Source organism: Eucyclogobius newberryi, unplaced genomic scaffold (genome assembly GCF_026437365.1).
Source record: "Eucyclogobius newberryi isolate DKJ021-1_F unplaced genomic scaffold, fEucNew1.0.hap1 SCAF_28, whole genome shotgun sequence".
NCBI lineage: Eukaryota > Metazoa > Chordata > Actinopteri > Gobiiformes > Gobiidae > Eucyclogobius > Eucyclogobius newberryi.
Genome location: NW_027315923.1, coordinates 705,249 through 725,044, shown reverse-complemented (window position 1 = coordinate 725,044; position 19,796 = coordinate 705,249).

Below are 19,796 nucleotides of genomic sequence, written 5' to 3'. Positions count from 1 at the left end.
ACACCACCCTCATCGCCTTGACGACACCACCCTCATCGCCATGACGACACCACCCTCATCGCCATGACGACACCACCCTCATCGCCATGACGACACCACCCTCATCGCCATAACGACACCACCCTCATCGCCATGACGACACCACCCTCATCGCCATAACGACACCACCCTCATCGCCATGACGACACACGACACCAACCTCATCACCATGACAACACCACCCTCATCGCCATGACGACACCACCCTCATTGCCATGACGAAACCTCCCTCATCGCCATGACGACACCACCCTCATCGCCATGACGACACCTCCCTCATCGCCATGATGACACCACCCTCATCGCCATGACGACACCACCCTCATCGCCATGACGACACCACCCTCATCGCCATGACAACACACGACACCAACCTCATCGCCATGACAACAACACCCTCATCGCCATGACGACACCACCCTCATCGCCATGACGACACCTCCCTCATCGCCATGACGACACCACCCTCATCGCCACCACCCTCATCGCCATGACGACACCACCCTCATCGCCATGACGACACCACCCTCATCACCACTACCCTCATCACCATGACGACACCACCCTCATCGCCATGACGACACCACCCTCATCGCCACTACCCTCATCACCATGATGACACCACCCTCATCGCCTTGACGACACCTCCCTCATCGCCATGTCGACACCACCCTCATCGCCATGACGACACCACCCTCATCGCCATGACGACACCACCCTCATCGCCATGACGACACCACCCTCATCGCCATGACGACACCACCCTCATCGCCATAACGACACCACCCTCATCGCCATGACGACACCACCCTCATCGCCATAACGACACCACCCTCATCGCCATGACGACACACGACACCAACCTCATCACCATGACAACACCACCCTCATCGCCATGACGACACCACCCTCATTGCCATGACGAAACCTCCCTCATCGCCATGACGACACCACCCTCATCACCATGGCGACACCACCCTCATCGCCATGACGACACCACCCTCATCGTCATGACGACACCACCCTCATCGCCATGACGACACACGACACCAACCTCATCACCATGACGACACCACCCTCATTGCCATGACGAAACCTCCCTCATCGCCATGATGACACCACCCTCATCGCCATGACGACACCACCCTCATCGCCATGACGACACCTCCCTCATCGCCATGACGACACCACCCTCATCGCCACTACCTTCATCACCATGACGACACCACCCTCATCGCCACCACCCTCATCGCCATGAAGACACCTCCCTCATCGCCATGAAGACACCACCCCTATCGCCATGACGACACCACCCTCATCGCCATCACGACACCTCCCTCATCACCATGATGGACGACACCTCCCTCATCGCCATGACGACACCACCCTCATCGCCATGACGACACCACCCTCATCGCCACCACCCTCATCACCATGACGACACCACCCTCATCGCCATCACGAAACCACCCTCATCGCCATGACGGACGACACCTCCCTCATCGCCATGACGACACCACCCTCATCGCCACCACCCTCATCACCATGACGACACCACCCTCATCGCCATGACGACACCTCCCTCATCGCCATGACGACACCACCCTCATCACCATGACGACACCTCCCTCATCGCCATGACGACACCACCCTCATCGCCACTACCCTCATCACCATGACGACACCACCCTCATTGCCATGACGACACCTCCCTGATCGCCATGACGACACCACCCTCATCGCCATGACGACACCACCTTCATTGCCAGGACGACACCACCCTCATCGGCATGACGACACCACCCTCATCGCCATGAAGACACCACCCTCATTACCATGACGACACCACCCTCATCGCCATGACGACACCTCCCTCATCGCCATGAAGACACCACCCTCATCGCCATGACGACACCACCCTCATCGCCACCACCCTCATCACCATGACGACACCACCCTCATCGCCATGACGACACCACCCTCATCACCATGACGACACCTCCCTCATCGCCATGACGACACCACCCTCATCGCCATGACGACCCCACCCTCATCGCCATGACGACACCACCCTCATCGCCATGACGACACCACCCTCATCGCCACCACCCTCATCGCCATGACGACACCACCCTCATCGCCATGACGACACCTCCCTCATCGCCATGACGACACCACCCTCATCGCCATGACGGACGACCCCACCCTCATCGCCACGACGACACCACCCTCATCGCCACCACCCTCATCGCCATGACGACACCACCCTCATCACCATGGCGACACAACCCTCATCACCATGGCGACACCACCCTCATCACCATGACGACACCACCCTCATCACCATGATGACACCACCCTCATCGCCATGACGACACAACCCTCATCACCATGACGACACCACCCTCATATCCATGACGACACCACCCTCATCACCATGACGACACCTCCCTCATCGCCATGACGGAGCACACCTCCGTCATCGCCATGACGACACCACCTTCATTACCACCACCCTCATCACCATGACGACACCTCCCTCATCGCCATGACGACACCTCCCTCATCGCCATGACGACACCACCCTCATCGCCACGACGACACACCCTCATCACCATGACTACACCACCCTCATCGCCATGACGACACCTCCCTCATCACCATGAAGACACCACCCCTATTGCCATGACGACACCACCCTCATCGCCATCACGACACCACCCTCATCACCATGACGGACGACACCTCCCTCATTGCCATGACGACACCACCCTCATCGCCATGAAGACACCACCCCTATCGCCATGACGACACCACCCTCATCGCCATCACGACACCTCCCTCATCACCATGACGGACGACACCACCCTCATCGCCATGACGACACCACCCTCATCGCCATGACGACACCTCCCTCATCGCCATGACGACACCACCCTCATCGCCATGAAGACCCCACCCTCATCGCCATGACGACCCCACCCTCATCGCCCTGACGACATCAGCCTCATCGCCATGACGGACGACACCTCCCTCATCGCCATGACGACACCTCCCTCATCGCCATGACGGACGACACCTCCCTCATCGCCACGACGACACCACCCTCATCGCCACCACCCTCATCGCCATGACGACACCACCCTCATCACCATGGCGACACAACCCTCATCACCATGGCGACACCACCCTCATCACCATGACGACACCACCCTCATCACCATGATGACACCACCCTCATCGCCATGACGACACAACCCTCATCACCATGACGACACCACCCTCATATCCATGACGACACCACCCTCATCACCATGACGACACCTCCCTCATCGCCATGACGGACGACACCTCCCTCATCGCCATGACGACACCACCCTCATCGCCATGAAGACACCACCCCTATCGCCATGACGACACCACCCTCATCGCCATCACGACACCTCCCTCATCACCATGACGGACGACACCTCCCTCATCGCCATGACGACACCACCCTCATCGCCATGAAGACACCACCCCTATCGCCATGACGACACCACCCTCATCGCCATCACGACACCTCCCTCATCACCATGACGGACGACACCTCCCTCATCGCCATGACGACACCACCCTCATCGCCATGACGACACCACCCTCATCGCCACCACCCTCATCACCATGACGACACCACCCTCATCGCCATCACGAAACCATCCTCATCGCCATGACGGAAGACACCTCCCTCATCGCCATGACGACACCACCCTCATCGCCACCACCCTCATCACCATGACGACACCACCCTCATCGCCATGACGACACCACCCTCATCACCATGACGACACCTCCCTCATCGCCATGACGACACCACCCTCATCACCATGACGACACCTCCCTCATCGCCATGACGACACCTCCCTCATCGCCATGACGACACCACCCTCATCGCCACGACGACACACCCTCATCACCATGACTACACCACCCTCATCGCCATGACGACACCTTCCTCATCGCCATGAAGACACCACACCTATCACCATGACGACACCACCCTCATCGCCATCACGACACCTCCCTCATCACCATGACGGACGACACCTCCCTCATCGCCATGACGACACCACCCTCATCGCCACCACCCTCATCACCATGACGACACCACCCTCATCGCCATCACGAAACCACCCTCATCGCCATGACGGACGACACCTCCCTCATCGCCATGACGACACCACCCTCATCGCCACCACCCTCATCACCATGACGACACCACCCTCATCGCCATAACGACACCACCCTCATCGCCATGACGACACCACCCTCATCGCCATGACAACACCACCCTCATCGCCATGACGACACCACCCTCATTGCCATGACGACACCTCCCTCATCGCCATGACGACACCACCCTCATCGCCACTACCCTCATCACCATGACGACACCACCCTCATCGCCTTGACGACACCTCCCTCATCGCCATGTCGACACCTCCCTCATCGCCATGTCGACACCACCATCATCGCCATGACGACACCACCCTCATCGCCATGACGACACCACCCTCATCGCCATGACGACACCACCCTCATCGCCATGACGACACCACCCTCATCGCCATAACGACACCACCCTCATCGCCATGACGACACCACCCTCATCGCCATAACGACACCACCCTCATCGCCATGACGACACACGACACCAACCTCATCACCATGACAACACCACCCTCATCGCCATGACGACCCCACCCTCATCGCCATGACGACCCCACCCTCATCGCCCTGACGACATCAGCCTCATCGCCATGACGGACGACACCTCCCTCATCGCCATGACGACACCTCCCTCATCGCCATGACGGACGACACCAACCTCATCACCATGACAACACCACCCTCATCGCCATGACGACACCACCCTCATTGCCATGACGAAACCTCCCTCATCGCCATGACGACACCACCCTCATCGCCATGACGACACCTCCCTCATCGCCATGATGACACCACCCTCATCGCCATGACGACACCACCCTCATCACCATGACGACACCTCCCTCATCGCCATGACGACACCACCCTCATCGCCATGACGACCCCACCCTCATCACCATGACGACACCACCCTCATCGCCATGACGACACCACCCTCATCGCCACCACCCTCATCGCCATGACGACACCACCCTCATCGCCATGACGACACCTCCCTCATCGCCATGACGACACCACCCTCATCGCCATGACGACCCCACCCTCATCGCCATGACGACCCCACCCTCATCGCCCTGACGACATCAGCCTCATCACCATGACGGACGACACCTCCCTCATCGCCATGACGACACCTCCCTCATCGCCATGACGGACGACACCTCCCTCATCGCCACGACGACACCACCCTCATCGCCACCACCCTCATCGCCATGACGACACCACCCTCATCACCATGGCGACACAACCCTCATCACCATGGCGACACCACCCTCATCACCATGACGACACCACCCTCATCACCATGATGACACCACCCTCATCGCCATGACGACACAACCCTCATCACCATGACGACACCACCCTCATATCCATGACGACACCACCCTCATCACCATGACGACACCTCCCTCATCGCCATGACGGAGCACACCTCCGTCATCGCCATGACGACACCACCTTCATTGCCACCACCCTCATCACCATGACGACACCTCCCTCATCGCCATGACGACACCTCCCTCATCGCCATGACGACACCACCCTCATCGCCACGACGACACACCCTCATCACCATGACTACACCACCCTCATCGCCATGACGACACCTCCCTCATCACCATGAAGACACCACCCCTATTGCCATGACGACACCACCCTCATCGCCATCACGACACCACCCTCATCACCATGACGGACGACACCACCCTCATCGCCATGACGACACCACCCTCATCGCCATGACGACACCTCCCTCATCGCCATGACGACACCACCCTCATCGCCATGACGACCCCACCCTCATCGCCATGACGACCCCACCCTCATCGCCCTGACGACATCAGCCTCATCGCCATGACGGACGACACCTCCCTCATCGCCATGACGACACCTCCCTCATCGCCATGACGGACGACACCTCCCTCATCGCCACGACGACACCACCCTCATCGCCACCACCCTCATCGCCATGACGACACCACCCTCATCACCATGGCGACACAACCCTCATCACCATGGCGACACCACCCTCATCACCATGACGACACCACCCTCATCACCATGATGACACCACCCTCATCGCCATGACGACACAACCCTCATCACCATGACGACACCACCCTCATATCCATGACGACACCACCCTCATCACCATGACGACACCTCCCTCATCGCCATGACGGACGACACCTCCCTCATCGCCATGACGACACCACCCTCATCGCCATGAAGACACCACCCCTATCGCCATGACGACACCACCCTCATCGCCATCACGACACCTCCCTCATCACCATGACGGACGACACCTCCCTCATCGCCATGACGACACCACCCTCATCGCCATGAAGACACCACCCCTATCGCCATGACGACACCACCCTCATCGCCATCACGACACCTCCCTCATCACCATGACGGACGACACCTCCCTCATCGCCATGACGACACCACCCTCATCGCCATGACGACACCACCCTCATCGCCACCACCCTCATCACCATGACGACACCACCCTCATCGCCATCACGAAACCATCCTCATCGCCATGACGGAAGACACCTCCCTCATCGCCATGACGACACCACCCTCATCGCCACCACCCTCATCACCATGACGACACCACCCTCATCGCCATGACGACACCACCCTCATCACCATGACGACACCTCCCTCATCGCCATGACGACACTACCCTCACACGACACCACCATGACGACACCTCCCTCATCGCCATGACGACACCTCCCTCATCGCCATGACGACACCACCCTCATCGCCACGACGACACACCCTCATCACCATGACTACACCACCCTCATCGCCATGACGACACCTTCCTCATCGCCATGAAGACACCACACCTATCACCATGACGACACCACCCTCATCGCCATCACGACACCTCCCTCATCACCATGACGGACGACACCTCCCTCATCGCCATGACGACACCACCCTCATCGCCACCACCCTCATCACCATGACGACACCACCCTCATCGCCATCACGAAACCACCCTCATCGCCATGACGGACGACACCTCCCTCATCGCCATGACGACACCACCCTCATCGCCACCACCCTCATCACCATGACGACACCACCCTCATCGCCATAACGACACCACCCTCATCGCCATGACGACACACGACACCAACCTCATCACCATGACAACACCACCCTCATCGCCATGACGACACCACCCTCATTGCCATGACGAAACCTCCCTCATCGCCATGACGACACCACCCTCATCGCCATGACGACACCTCCCTCATCGCCATGATGACACCACCCTCATCGCCATGACGACACCACCCTCATCGCCATGACGACACCACCCTCATCGCCATGACAACACACGACACCAACCTCATCGCCATGACAACAACACCCTCATCGCCATGACGACACCACCCTCATCGCCATGACGACACCTCCCTCATCGCCATGACGACACCACCCTCATCGCCACCACCCTCATCGCCATGACGACACCACCCTCATCGCCATGACGACACCACCCTCATCACCACTACCCTCATCACCATGACGACACCACCCTCATCGCCATGACGACACCACCCTCATCGCCATGACGACACCACCCTCATCGCCACTACCCTCATCACCATGACGACACCACCCTCATCGCCTTGACGACACCTCCCTCATCGCCATGTCGACACCACCCTCATCGCCATGACGACACCACCCTCATCGCCATGACGACACCACCCTCATCGCCATGACGACACCACCCTCATCGCCATGACGACACCACCCTCATCGCCATAACGACACCACCCTCATCGCCATGACGACACCACCCTCATCGCCATGACGACACCACCCTCATCGCCATAACGACACCACCCTCATCGCCATGACGACACACGACACCAACCTCATCACCATGACAACACCACCCTCATCGCCATGACGACACCACCCTCATTGCCATGACGAAACCTCCCTCATCGCCATGACGACACCACCCTCATCACCATGGCGACACCACCCTCATCGCCATGACGACACCACCCTCATCGCCATGACGACACCTCCCTCATCGCCATGACGACACCACCCTCATCACCATGACGACACCACCCTCATCGTCATGACGACACCACCCTCATCGCCATGACGACACACGACACCAACCTCATCACCATGACGACACCACCCTCATTGCCATGACGAAACCTCCCTCATCGCCATGATGACACCACCCTCATCGCCATGACGACACCACCCTCATCGCCATGACGACACCTCCCTCATCGCCATGACGACACCACCCTCATCGCCACTACCTTCATCACCATGACGACACCACCCTCATCGCCACCACCCTCATCGCCATGAAGACACCTCCCTCATCGCCATGAAGACACCACCCCTATCGCCATGACGACACCACCCTCATCGCCATCACAACACCTCCCTCATCACCATGATGGACGACACCTCCCTCATCGCCATGACGACACCACCCTCATCGCCATGACGACACCACCCTCATCGCCACCACCCTCATCACCATGACGACACCACCCTCATCGCCATCACGAAACCACCCTCATCGCCATGACGGACGACACCTCCCTCATCGCCATGACGACACCACCCTCATCGCCACCACCCTCATCACCATGACGACACCACCCTCATCGCCATGACGACACCTCCCTCATCGCCATGACGACACCACCCTCATCACCATGACGACACCTCCCTCATCGCCATGACGACACCTCCCTCATCGCCATGACGACACCACCCTCATCGCCACTACCCTCATCACCATGACGACACCACCCTCATTGCCATGACGACACCTCCCTGATCGCCATGACGACACCACCCTCATCGCCATGACGACACCACCTTCATTGCCAGGACGACACCACCCTCATCGGCATGACGACACCACCCTCATCGCCATCACGAAACCACCCTCATCGCCATGACGGACGACACCTCCCTCATCGCCATGACGACACCACCCTCATCGCCACCACCCTCATCACCATGACGACACCACCCTCATCGCCATGACGACACCTCCCTCATCGCCATGACGACACCACCCTCATCACCATGACGACACCTCCCTCATCGCCATGACGACACCTCCCTCATCGCCATGACGACACCACCCTCATCGCCACTACCCTCATCACCATGACGACACCACCCTCATTGCCATGACGACACCTCCCTGATCGCCATGACGACACCACCCTCATCGCCATGACGACACCACCTTCATTGCCAGGACGACACCACCCTCATCGGCATGACGACACCACCCTCATCGCCATGAAGACACCACCCTCATCACCATGACGACACCACCCTCATCGCCATGACGACACCTCCCTCATCGCCATGAAGACACCACCCTCATCGCCATGACGACACCACCCTCATCGCCACCACCCTCATCGCCATGACGACACCTCCCTCATCGCCATGACGACACCTCCCTCATCGCCATGACGACACACCCTCATCACCATGACTACACCACCCTCATCGCCATGACGACACCTCCCTCATCACCATGAAGACACCACCCCTATTGCCATGACGACACCACCCTCATCGCCATCACGACACCACCCTCATCGCCATGACGGACGACACCTCCCTCATCGCCATGACGACACCACCCTCATCGCCATGAAGACACCACCCCTATCGCCATGACGACACCACCCTCATCGCCATCACGACACCTCCCTCATCACCATGACGGACGACACCTACCTCATCGCCATGACGACACCACCCTCATCGCCATGACGACACCACCCTCATCGCCACCACCCTCATCACCATGACGACACCACCCTCATCGCCATCACGAAACCATCCTCATCGCCATGACGGAAGACACCTCCCTCATCGCCATGACGACACCACCCTCATCGCCACCACCCTCATCACCATGACGACACCACCCTCATCGCCATGACGACACCACCCTCATCACCATGACGACACCTCCCTCATCGCCATGACGACACCACCCTCATCACCATGACAACACCTCCCTCATCGCCATGACGACACCTCCTTCATCGCCATGACGACACCACCCTCATCGCCACGACGACACACCCTCATCACCATGACTACACCACCCTCATCGCCATGACGACACCTTCCTCATCGCCATGAAGACACCACACCTATCACCATGACGACACCACCCTCATCGCCATCACGACACCTCCCTCATCACCATGACGGACGACACCTCCCTCATCGCCATGACGACACCACCCTCATCGCCACCACCCTCATCACCATGACGACACCACCCTCATCGCCATCACGAAACCACCCTCATCGCCATGACGGACGACACCTCCCTCATCGCCATGACGACACCACCCTCATCGCCACCACCCTCATCACCATGACGACACCACCCTCATCGCAATGACGACACCACCCTCATCACCATGACGACACCTCCCTCATCGCCATGACGACACCACCCTCATCACCATGACGACACCTCCCTCATCGCCATGACGACACCTCCCTCATCGCCAAGACGACACACCCTCATCACCATGACTACACCACCCTCATCGCCATGACGACACCACCCTCATCACCATGACGACACCTCCCTCATCGCCATGACGACACCACCCTCATCGCCACCACCCTCATCACCATGACGACACCACCCTCATCGCCATGACGATACCACCCTCATCACCATGACGACACCTCCCTCATCGCCATGACGACACCACCCTCATCACCATGACGACACCTCCCTCATCGCCATGACGACACCTCCCTCATCGCCATGACGACACCACCCTCATCGCCACGACGACACACCCTCATCACCATGACTACACCACCCTCATCGCCATGACGACAACTTCCTCATCGCCATGAAGACACCACACCTATCACCATGACGACACCACCCTCATCGCCATCACGACACCTCCCTCATCACCATGACGGACGACACCTCCCTCATCGCCATGACGACACCACCCTCATCGCCACCACCCTCATCACCATGACGACACCACCCTCATCGCCATCACGAAACCACCCTCATCGCCATGACGGACGACACCACCCTCATCACCATGACGACACCACCCTCATCGCAATGACGACACCACCCTCATCACCATGACGACACCTCCCTCATCGCCATGACGACACCACCCTCATCACCATGACAACACCTCCCTCATCGCCATGACGACACCTCCCTCATCGCCATGACGACACCACCCTCATCGCCAAGACGACACACCCTCATCACCATGACTACACCACCCTCATCGCCATGACGACACCTCCCTCATCGCCATGAAGACACCACCCCTATCGCCATGACGACACCTCCCTCATCGCCATGACGACACCACCCTCATCGCCAAGACGACACACCCTCATCACCATGACTACACCACCCTCATCGCCATGACGACACCTCCCTCATCGCCATGAAGACACCACCCCTATCGCCATGACGACACCACCCTCATCGCCACGACGACACACCCTCATCACCATGACTACACCACCCTCATCGCCATGACGACACCTCCCTCATCGCCATGAAGACACCACCCCTATCGCCATGACGACACCACCCTCATCGCCATCACGACACCTCCCTCATCACCATGACGGACGACACCTCCCTCATCGCCATGACGACACCACCCTCATCGCCATGACGACACCACCCTCATCGCCACCACCCTCATCACCATGACGACACCACCCTCATCGCCATCACGACACCTCCCTCATCGCCATGACGACACCACCCTCATCGCCACCACCCTCATCACCATTACGACACCACCCTCATCGCCATGACGACACCACCCTCATCACCATGACGACACCTCCCTCATCGCCATGACGACACCACCCTCATCGCCACCACCCTCATCACCATGACGACACCACCCCTATCGCCATTACGACACCACCCTCATCGCCATGACGGACGACACCTCCCTCATCGCCATGACGACACCACCCTCATCGCCACCACCCTCATCACCATGACGACACCACCCTCATCACCATGACGACACCACCCTCATCACCATGACGACACCTCCCTCATCGCCATGACGACACCACCCTCATCACCATGACGACACCTCCCTCATCGCCATGACGACACCTCCCTCATCGCCATGACGACACCACCCTCATCGCCATGACGACACCACCCTCATCACCATGACGACACCTCCCTCATCGCCATGACGACACCTCCCTCATCGCCATGACGACAACACCCTCATCACCATGACGACACCACCCTCATCGCCACGACGACACACCCTCATCACCATGACTACACCACCCTCATCGCCATGACGACACCTCCCTCATCGCCATGAAGACACCACCCCTATCGCCATGACGACACCACCCTCATCGCCATCACGACACCTCCCTCATCACCATGACGGACGACACCTCCCTCATCGCCATGACGACACCACCCTCATCGCCATGACGACACCACCCTCATCGCCACCACCCTCATCACCATGACGACACCACCCTCATCGCCATCACGAAACCACCCTCATCGCCATGACGACACCTCCCTCATCGCCATGACGACACCACCCTCATCACCATGACGACACCTCCCTCATCGCCATGACGACACCTCCCTCATCGCCATGACGACACCACCCTCATCGCCACGACGACACACCCTCATCACCATGAAGACACCGAACCTATCACCATGACGACACCACCCTCATCGCCATCACGACACCTCCCTCATCACCATGACGGACGACACCTCCCTCATCGCCATGACGACACCACCCTCATCGCCACCACCCTCATCACCATGACGACACCACCCTCATCGCCATCACGAAACCACCCTCATCGCCATGACGGACGACACCTCCCTCATCGCCATGACGACACCACCCTCATCGCCACCACCCTCATCACCATGACGACACCACCCTCATCGCAATGACGACACCACCCTCATCACCATGACGACACCTCCCTCATCGCCATGACGACACCACCCTCATCGCCATGAAGACACCACCCCTATCGCCATGACGACACCACCCTCATCGCCATCACGACACCTCCCTCATCACCATGACGGACGACACCTCCCTCATCGCCATGACGACACCACCCTCATCGCCACCACCCTCATCACCATGAGGACACCACCCCTATCGCCATGACAACACCACCCTCATCGCCATCACGAAACCACCCTCATCGCCATGACGGACCACACCTCCCTCATCGCCATGACGACACCACCCTCATCGCCACCACCCTCATCACCATGACGACACCACCCTCATCACCATGACGACACCACCCTCATCACCATGACGACACCTCCCTCATCGCCATGACGACACCACCCTCATCACCATGACGACACCTCCCTCATCGCCATGACGACACCTCCCTCATCGCCATGACGACACCACCCTCATCGCCACGACGACACCACCCTCATCGCCATCACGACACCTCCCTCATCACCATGACGGACGACACCACCCTCATCGCCATGACGACACCACCCTCATCACCATGACGACACCTCCCTCATCGCCATGACGACACCACCCTCATCACCATGACAACACCTCCCTCATCGCCGTGACGACACCTCCCTCATCGCCATGACGACACCACCCTCATCGCCACGACGACACACCCTCATCACCATGACTACACCACCCTCATCGCCATGACGACACCTCCCTCATCGCCATGAAGACACAACCCCTATCGCCATGACGACACCACCCTCATCGCCATCACGACACCTCCCTCATCACCATGACGGACGACACCTCCCTCATCGCCATGACGACACCACCCTCATCGCCATGACGACACCACCCTCATCGCCACCACCCTCATCGCCATCACGAAACCACCCTCATCGCCATGACGGACGACACCTCCCTCATCGCCATGACGACACCACCCTCATCGCCACCACCCTCATCACCATGACGACACCACCCTCATCGCCATGACGACACCACCCTCATCACCATGACGACACCTCCCTCATCGCCATGACGGACGACACCTCCCTCATCGCCATGACGACACCACCCTCATCGCCACCACCCTCATCACCATGACGACACCACCCTCATCACCATGACGACACCTCCCTCATCGCCATGACGACACCACCCTCATCACCATGACGACACCTCCCTCATCGCCATGACGACACCACCCTCATCACCATGACGACACCTCCCTCATCTTCATGACGACACCACCTTCATCGCCACGACGACACCACCCTCATCACCATGACGACACCACCCTCATCGCCATGACGACACCACCCTCATCACCATGACGACACCTCCCTCATCGCCATGACGACACCACCCTCATCGCCACCACCCTCATCACCATGACGACACCACCCTCATCGCCATGACGACACCACCCTCATCACCATGACGACACCTCCCTCATCGCCATGACGACACCACCCTCATCACCATGACGACACCTCCCTCATCGCCATGACGACACCTCCCTCATCGCCATGACGACACCACCCTCATCGCCACAACGACACACCCTCATCACCATGACTACACCACCCTCATCGCCATGACGACACCTCCCTCATCGCCATGAAGACACAACCCCTATCGCCATGACGACACCACCCTCATCGCCATCACGACACCTCCCTCATCACCATGACGGACGACACCTCCCTCATCGCCATGACGACACCACCCTCATCGCCACCACCCTCATCACCATGACGACACCACCCTCATCACAATGACGACACCTCCCTCATCGCCATGACGACACCACCCTCATCACCATGACGACACCTCCCTCATCGCCATGACGACACCTCCCTCATCGCCATGACGACACCTCCCTCATCACCATGACGACACCACCCTCATCACCATGACGACACCTGCCTCATCGCCATGACGGACGACACCTCCCTCATCGCCATGACGACACCACCCTCATCGCCACCACCCTCATCACCATGACGACACCACCCTCATCACCATGACGACACCTCCCTCATCGCCATGACGACACCACCCTCATCACCATGACGACACCTCCCTCATCGCCATGACGACACCACCCTCATCACCATGACGACACCTCCCTCATCGCCATGACGACACCTCTCTCATCTTCATGACGACACCATCTTCATCGCCACGACGACACCACCCTCATCACCATGACGACACCACCCTCATCGCCATGACGACACCACCCTCATCACCATGACGACACCTCCCTCATCGCCATGACGACACCACCCTCATCGCCACCACCCTCATCACCATGACGACACCACCCTCATCGCCATGACGACACCACCCTCATCACCATGACGACACCTCCCTCATCGCCATGACGACACCACCCTCATCACCATGACGACACCTCCCTCATCGCCATGACGACACCTCCCTCATCGCCATGACGACACCACCCTCATCGCCACGACGACACACCCTCATCACCATGACTACACCACCCTCATCGCCATGACGACAACTTCCTCATCGCCATGAAGACACCACACCTATCACCATGACGACACCACCCTCATGACACCTCCCTCATCGCCATGACGACACCACCCTCATCGCCACCACCCTCATCACCATGACGACACCACCCTCATCGCCATCACGAAACCACCCTCATCACCATGACGGACGACACCTCCCTCATCGCCATGACGACACCACCCTCATCGCCACCACCCTCATCACCATGACGACACCACCCTCATCGCCATCACGAAACCACCCTCATCGCCATGACGGACGACACCTCCCTCATCACCATGACGACACCACCCTCATCGCAATGACGACACCACCCTCATCACCATGACGACACCTCCCTCATCGCCATGACGACACCACCCTCATCACCATGACAACACCTCCCTCATCGCCATGACGACACCTCCCTCATCGCCATGACGACACCACCCTCATCGCCAAGACGACACACCCTCATCACCATGACTACACCACCCTCATCGCCATGACGACACCACCCTCATCGCCATGACGACACCACCCTCATCACCATGACGACACCTCCCTCATCGCCATGACGACACCACCCTCATCACCATCACGAAACCACCCTCATCGCCATGACGGACGACACCTCCCTCATCGCCATGACGACACCACCCTCATCGCCACCACCCTCATCACCATGACGACACCACCCTCATCGCAATGACGACACCACCCTCATCACCATGACGACACCTCCCTCATCGCCATGACGACACCACCCTCATCACCATGACAACACCTCCCTCATCGCCATGACGACACCTCCCTCATCGCCATGACGACACCACCCTCATCGCCAAGACGACACACCCTCATCACCATGACTACACCACCCTCATCGCCATGACGACACCACCCTCATCGCCATGACGACACCACCCTCATCACCATGACGACACCTCCCTCATCGCCATGACGACACCACCCTCATCACCATGACAACACCTCCCTCATCACCATGACGACACCTCCCTCATCGCCATGACGACACCACCCTCATCACCATGACGACACCTCCCTCATCGCCATGACGACACCTCCCTCATCGCCATGACGACACCACCCTCATCGCCACGACGACACACCCTCATCACCATGACTACACCACCCTCATCACCATGACGACACCATCCTCATCGCCATGAAGACACCTCCCTCATCGCCATGACGACACCACCCTCATCGCCACGACGACACCACCCTCATCGCCATCACGACACCTCCCTCATCACCATGACGGACGACACCACCCTCATCGCCATGACGACACCACCCTCATCACCATGACGACACCTCCCTCATCGCCATGACGACACCACCCTCATCACCATGACAACACCTCCCTCATCGCCGTGACGACACCTCCCTCATCGCCATGACGACACCACCCTCATCGCCACGACGACACACCCTCATCACCATGACTACACCACCCTCATCGCCATGACGACACCTCCCTCATCGCCATGAAGACACAACCCCTATCGCCATGACGACACCACCCTCATCGCCATCACGACACCTCCCTCATCACCATGACGGACGACACCTCCCTCATCGCCATGACGACACCACCCTCATCGCCATGACGACACCACCCTCATCGCCACCACCCTCATCGCCATCACGAAACCACCCTCATCGCCATGACGGACGACACCTCCCTCATCGCCATGACGACACCACCCTCATCGCCACCACCCTCATCACCATGACGACACCACCCTCATCGCCATGACGACACCACCCTCATCACCATGACGACACCTCCCTCATCGCCATGACGGACGACACCTCCCTCATCGCCATGACGACACCACCCTCATCGCCACCACCCTCATCACCATGACGACACCACCCTCATCACCATGACGACACCTCCCTCATCGCCATGACGACACCACCCTCATCACCATGACGACACCTCCCTCATCGCCATGACGACACCACCCTCATCACCATGACGACACCTCCCTCATCTTCATGACGACACCACCTTCATCGCCACGACGACACCACCCTCATCACCATGACGACACCACCCTCATCGCCATGACGACACCACCCTCATCACCATGACGACACCTCCCTCATCGCCATGACGACACCACCCTCATCGCCACCACCCTCATCACCATGACGACACCACCCTCATCGCCATGACGACACCACCCTCATCACCATGACGACACCTCCCTCATCGCCATGACGACACCACCCTCATCACCATGACGACACCTCCCTCATCGCCATGACGACACCTCCCTCATCGCCATGACGACACCACCCTCATCGCCACAACGACACACCCTCATCACCATGACTACACCACCCTCATCGCCATGACGACACCTCCCTCATCGCCATGAAGACACAACCCCTATCGCCATGACGACACCACCCTCATCGCCATCACGACACCTCCCTCATCACCATGACGGACGACACCTCCCTCATCGCCATGACGACACCACCCTCATCGCCACCACCCTCATCACCATGACGACACCACCCTCATCACAATGACGACACCTCCCTCATCGCCATGACGACACCACCCTCATCACCATGACGACACCTCCCTCATCGCCATGACGACACCTCCCTCATCGCCATGACGACACCTCCCTCATCACCATGACGACACCACCCTCATCACCATGACGACACCTGCCTCATCGCCATGACGGACGACACCTCCCTCATCGCCATGACGACACCACCCTCATCGCCACCACCCTCATCACCATGACGACACCACCCTCATCACCATGACGACACCTCCCTCATCGCCATGACGACACCACCCTCATCACCATGACGACACCTCCCTCATCGCCATGACGACACCACCCTCATCACCATGACGACACCTCCCTCATCGCCATGACGACACCTCTCTCATCTTCATGACGACACCATCTTCATCGCCACGACGACACCACCCTCATCACCATGACGACACCACCCTCATCGCCATGACGACACCACCCTCATCACCATGACGACACCTCCCTCATCGCCATGACGACACCACCCTCATCGCCACCACCCTCATCACCATGACGACACCACCCTCATCGCCATGACGACACCACCCTCATCACCATGACGACACCTCCCTCATCGCCATGACGACACCACCCTCATCACCATGACGACACCTCCCTCATCGCCATGACGACACCTCCCTCATCGCCATGACGACACCACCCTCATCGCCACGACGACACACCCTCATCACCATGACTACACCACCCTCATCGCCATGACGACAACTTCCTCATCGCCATGAAGACACCACACCTATCACCATGACGACACCACCCTCATGACACCTCCCTCATCGCCATGACGACACCACCCTCATCGCCACCACCCTCATCACCATGACGACACCACCCTCATCGCCATCACGAAACCACCCTCATCACCATGACGGACGACACCTCCCTCATCGCCATGACGACACCACCCTCATCGCCACCACCCTCATCACCATGACGACACCACCCTCATCGCCATCACGAAACCACCCTCATCGCCATGACGGACGACACCTCCCTCATCACCATGACGACACCACCCTCATCGCAATGACGACACCACCCTCATCACCATGACGACACCTCCCTCATCGCCATGACGACACCACCCTCATCACCATGACAACACCTCCCTCATCGCCATGACGACACCTCCCTCATCGCCATGACGACACCACCCTCATCGCCAAGACGACACACCCTCATCACCATGACTACACCACCCTCATCGCCATGACGACACCACCCTCATCGCCATGACGACACCACCCTCATCACCATGACGACACCTCCCTCATCGCCATGACGACACCACCCTCATCACCATCACGAAACCACC